The 5,551-nt window shown below is 40.9% G+C and overlaps 1 long non-coding RNA gene across 1 annotated transcript; it reads left to right on the forward strand.

Annotated features, from left to right (window-relative positions):
- Positions 1-1,775: 1,775 nt before the first annotated feature.
- LOC141273690 (uncharacterized) lies at positions 1,776-4,133 on the forward strand. Its single transcript, XR_012322122.1, has 3 exons — positions 1,776-1,909; positions 2,937-2,978; positions 3,825-4,133. It is a non-coding gene; the product is annotated as an uncharacterized lncRNA (long non-coding RNA).
- The last annotated feature ends 1,418 nt before the right edge of the window (positions 4,134-5,551 follow it).

Here is a 5,551-nt window from a genome sequence, read left to right on the forward strand (position 1 = left end):
AGAAGCTATCCTGCAGTGGAACTAAGTCAGTTCAGTCCAGACTCAGAGAGCTCGAGTTAGTGAGCCTAGGGCGTGCCAACGCCAAAACAGTGGTGAAAAGTAGCAAGGCCTACTGCCCGTTTGAAGCCTAGTGAGGGCCGCGAGCGTGGCCAAAGGCGAGTGAGTAAGCAAGCAACATAGGGGGCAGAGGAGCTTAACCAGCTCACCCCAAAGCCATTTACCGGACACCGGGTCCGCACCTACGGGGGGCTTATATCCCCAGCAGGAATAACCGGAACCCCTGGAGAACTATACGTCCCAGTTTCACCAGAAGCTGACTTTTATACCAGGGTTAGGAGTCACGAAGGCCCCAGAGACAAGGGAGTGTGAACTTCAACAGAAGGCCCTACCACCAGGTCAGCAGGTGCAATACAGAGACCAAGTTAAGCCTAGCTCCAGGCAAGTCAGAAACTCAACCAAGAAAGGCAAGGAACAGGAGGCCCTATACCCCCTCACTGGGGAGAGTCCTGATATGCACTCATCACCCTAAAGTGCCCTGGATCATGCCTGAAACACCACCAGTAAAGATACTGAAGAAACTGTTGTGTGTGTGCCTATTCTTCCTCTGACCCGGCTGGGTCTCCTCTGTCCTGCATCCCTACACTTACGCTGCCCTGAGGCCTCGCGCCACCTGTGGGGAGCCGCACCAACTAAGCTGCCTGAACACCGGCCTCAGAGGACTGTCACAACCCTGGTGATCCTCACCAGACACCACAGGTGGCGTCATGAACAATCCCCTATCCCATATAACTTCCCCCCTTCTTTTAAGAGTGACCCCAGGGTACGGGCCCGGGAGCCGACCGCCGTGACATCCCCCAAGATCAGGCAACAACAAGGCCCGGGCACCGAGTCATCCCCATCCCCTGGGCGCGTCACTGCCAGGAGGAAATCAACTTTATGGTGGCGCCAGAATAGTGTCACTGCTCAGTGTAAAGAGAGCATCAGCGGTAACCGTGCCCCTGGCCATATTCTTTTATTTCCCCGAGTTTTCTTCTGACAGTTGTGTTCAGTCTGTTGGATGAGTCTATGGACATTATAGGGACAAGCACAGAGCTATGACGTTTATTAGCATCAAGGCCTTGTAAAAACTTCAATGCAAAACTTACTAATGCTTATTAACAAACAGGATCTTTTGTTTTGTTCCCTAAAATGCCTCATATGGCCATTGGCATGTTGGCCCCTGGACTACAGGACTTGGTCACAACTGCAACCCCTATAGTTACGCTACTGCTTGAACATATTTAATTGATGATTTCACAACTGTATTTTAAATAAAAATATGAAAATCCTGAAAAAAAATATTTATCTAATACATAATCAACTTTTTTTACTGCCTGTTTATACTTCTATCACATCCATTTGCTGTGATCTTTCTAATATTATCACCGTGAGCTTATTCAGCAGATTCAGGAGTTTAAAATGAGCAATTTACCTGTTCTAAAAATTATCTCTGAATCTTTGCAAGCGTAGGCAATTAAAACAGAAATAATGAATAATAACTGTCTATTTATGTTTACCAATCTAAATATATGCAAAGGTCATTTTATTACATTGACGCACCCATTGTTTCTTTTGGAAAAGCAATCACATGAACTGAAGAATAGAATTCCATCCACATTAAACATTCAGCTTCTCCCATGACTTCAGGTATGCAAATAGGAGTTAATTGGAGCTCAATTTATGATAGTCAGAGCAAAATTCTATTGGCTTATACAGGGTATTTACCATTCAACAATCAGGGAATGGCATCAGGGTTTGTATATAAGTAGCAGCTTTACCAAGGCGTAAAATATCTTTCCAAATACTTCAGTAAGGCTCATCACCTAAAGAAGGACCATCATGGCAACCAAGGGAGGAAAAGGCAAAGACTGTGAGTGAAATACTTAATGTATTATATACATTGTATATACTATACTACTAAACATTAGTATGATGTAATATTATTATATTTTTCACACTGATATATAATCTAATGTGCATGCATGGACAAAGTATGGTAATAATGTTAAAATGAGTTATTCTATATTGTCTCATGGAATGCTGTGAACTGGGACTAGTACAATCCTGACTTGTATTAAAATACAATGGTAAGTTCAGCAGCGCCCCAGCACCGCAAAACCCGGTAGCCCATGGATAACAACAATTGACAGCTTGAGCATTAATAAACAGAAGTTTGAGACCAAATTTGACATAAGCCTCATTCAGATTACTGCTAAAGCACTAATCCAGTGTTTGGTTTACCGGTTTACCCACTGCTGTCTTCACCTCTTATCAGCATCGCTCGGCCCTGCGGTGCAAAATTGTGACAACAAATTCTGTCTGGCTTTAAGTCCGATATAATGGTCACAAGTGCTCAATGCAAGTCTATAAGAACCTGACCGAGCCTGTCAGAGACTTGCATTGAAAAGTGATGTCCGGCTTGCCCCAGCAAGCACTAGCGGATCAGAAACTGCTGGAGAACGATGGGTACATTAGCGATAGAAGGTGGAAATGGCAGCGGGTAAGTATGAGAATAGGGATATAGACCTGAGAATAGAAGCACCGCTTCAGTGCTGCAATAAAAAAAATGCTGGAGTGGTTCTTTAAGAGGGTCTTTTCTGAGTGCAATCTGATTTCTCAGCACTGACATAATGGAGAAGATGGAGACATTTTGTGCTCGATCTTCTCCTAACAGTGTGCTCAGATTATCTCATCTAAGAGAATCAGATCACACCATGCTGACACTCTGAACAAACTCTGATAATTAAAACTCTTTTAACATTGCTTAATTTCTATTTTGTTGCATTGAAGCAATAAAGTATGTGAACATCATGTTTAAGTTTATGTATACAAATAAGGAGTAACGTAAAATTCTCAAACTACAGTGAAAGCTTTAACTTTTACATCTGTCTTTTCAGCATGTGCTCCAGTACCACAATGTATTCCAGACCCATGCCAAGGTATGAACATTGATGAATGAAGGATAAGGATTTGATCATAAAGTTATGCTTGCTTTTAAAAGCAGAAAAAAGAAGAGTAATATGTACTTTATGTACTATATTTTTATGTGTATAATAGCTCAAATTGAAGCTCAATTACTGTGGAGCAAAACCTGATTGGAATACTGAACACTGCAAATATAAGTACAGATATAAGTATAGACTCTGACATTACCTAATGGAGAGGTGATTATGAGGAACCAGGGGGTCTCTATTAGCTCCCCGCCTGACATAGTAAAGCATTCGCCAAACAAGACCAAATTGTGATAAGAGGAGACCCCTCCATAAATGATGCTTTATAATAATGTTGAATGTAATTTGTTTTAGCATCATCTTCACTATTCTAAGTAATTTAATTTTTAAATATTTATCCCTTTGACACCTTAGTTACCTAAAATACTTCAGTTTATAGAGTGAAATAAACATATTTTCTCTGTGTACAATCGACCTCTAAATTATAAGTTAATAGGACATATTAAATACAAGCTACATCCATTGGAATTTTGGTTTAATTTGCACCAAAAACCTGTTTCTGATGATATTCATATATTTATTATGTGCTTTAGACACTTTCTATGAGTGGCACAACTAAGAGTTGTCTTTCTGAACAGGGTGTGATTTAATAGGAAAAAGGGCACAAATAGATGGTAATTTATGAAGCAGCATGAACCACTTTTATAAATTTGCCGTTTTTCATCAGCCTAAGTTTGCACTGTATAATGATTGGATATATTTCACTAAATATGCCCCATTTTTGTTAAACATTTTTTCTATTATTATTGTTTTATTATCTTTGTTTTTTATTAGATCCTTGTTCTATACCTGATCCTTGCCAGAATCAAGGAATAGGAGGAATGGGTGGAGCCGGAGGAATGGGGGGACAAATGTCTCTTGGAGGAGCAGGAGTATTCGGTGGACAAGTTTCACAAGGAGGATATGGAGGAGCAGGAGGATTCGGTGGACAAGTTTCACAAGGAGGATATGGAGGAGCAGGAGGAATCGGTGGACAAGTTTCACAAGGAGGATATGGAGGAGCAGGAGGAATCGGTGGACAAGTTTCCCAAGGAGGATACAGTGGTGGAGCAGGAGGAATTGTTGGACAAGTTTCACAAGGAGGATATAGTGGTGGAGGAGGATACGGTGGTGGAGCAAAGAAATAGATATTTCACACCGAAAGCCTTTCTTAGCACTTCATCTTAGCGCTGCTCATTTCTTCTGACCTTAATCATTATTAAATCATTATTTGTTAACTGTGAAAAAACTAAAAATATAAATTTATTTTATTTGTTCTTAATATTTGTTTATTATGTTGAAAAAGGCTTAATTGTTGTATCATGTGAAAGTGAATCCCCAGTGATTCCCCAACCACAAGGACTTTAATCCCTTAAGCCCCGGAGCTTTTTCCGTTTTTGTTTTTTCGTTTTTGGCTCCCCTTGTTCCCAGAGCCATAGCGTTTTTATTTTTTGGTCAATATAGCCGTGTGAGGGCTTATTTTTTGCGGGACAAGTTGTAGTTTTCAACGCCATTACTAGTTTTACCATATCTTGTATGGGAAAACGGGAAAAAAATTCCAAGTGCGGTTAGATTGCAAAAAAAGTGCAATACCACAGTTGATTTTTTTACCACGTTCACTGAATGCTAAAACTGACCTACAATTCTTATTCTACAGGTCATTACGAGTTCATAGACACCAAACATGTATAGGTTCTTTTATATTTAAGTGGTGAAAAAAAAATTAAAAAATTTGGTTAAAAAAAAAAAAAAAAGCGCCATTTTCCGAGACCTGTAGCGTCTCCATTTTTTGTGATCTTGGGCTGGTTGAGGGCTTAATTTTTGCTCGCTGGGATGCCGTTTTTATTGATGCCATTTTGGGGTAGATCCGATGTTTTGATCGCCCGTTATTGCATTTTACTGCAATTTTGCGGCGACCAAAAAACGTAATTCTGGCATTTAGAATTTTTTTCTCGTTACGCCGTTTACCAATCGGATTAATTATTTTCTTATATTGATAGATCGGGCGATTATGAACGTGGCAATACCAAATATGTCTATGTAGGGTTTTTTTTTTATATTTTATTTTGAATGGGGCAAAAGGGGAATGATTTAAACTTTTATATTTTTTTAATTTTATTTATATTTTTAAAAACTTTTTTTTTCACTTTTTGCTTGCTTCAATAGTCTCCATAGGAGACTAGACACAACAGTTGTCTGATCGGCTCTGCTACATACAGGGGACGAGCAGATCCCCTGCATGCAGCAGAAATGGTCCTGTGCTATGAGTGCCGACCACTAGGTGGCGCTCATAGCGACCAGATCATGACAACCACAGGCGTCTGCTGCAGACCCTGGGTTGTCATGCCCACCCATCGGTGACCCGCGATCACGTGACGGGGTCGCCGATGGGCGGGGCTTATGATGCGCTACCCGGAAGCGCGCGTTAAATGCCGCTGTCAGAGATTGACAGCGGCATTTAACATGTTAACAGCCGCGGGTTGATCGCGATTCCACCCGGGACTGTTGCGGGCACATGTCAG

This window comes from Phyllobates terribilis, unplaced genomic scaffold (assembly GCF_046119375.1).
Source record: "Phyllobates terribilis strain yellow unplaced genomic scaffold, ASM4611937v1 Scaffold_5__5_contigs__length_657084704, whole genome shotgun sequence".
NCBI lineage: Eukaryota > Metazoa > Chordata > Amphibia > Anura > Dendrobatidae > Phyllobates > Phyllobates terribilis.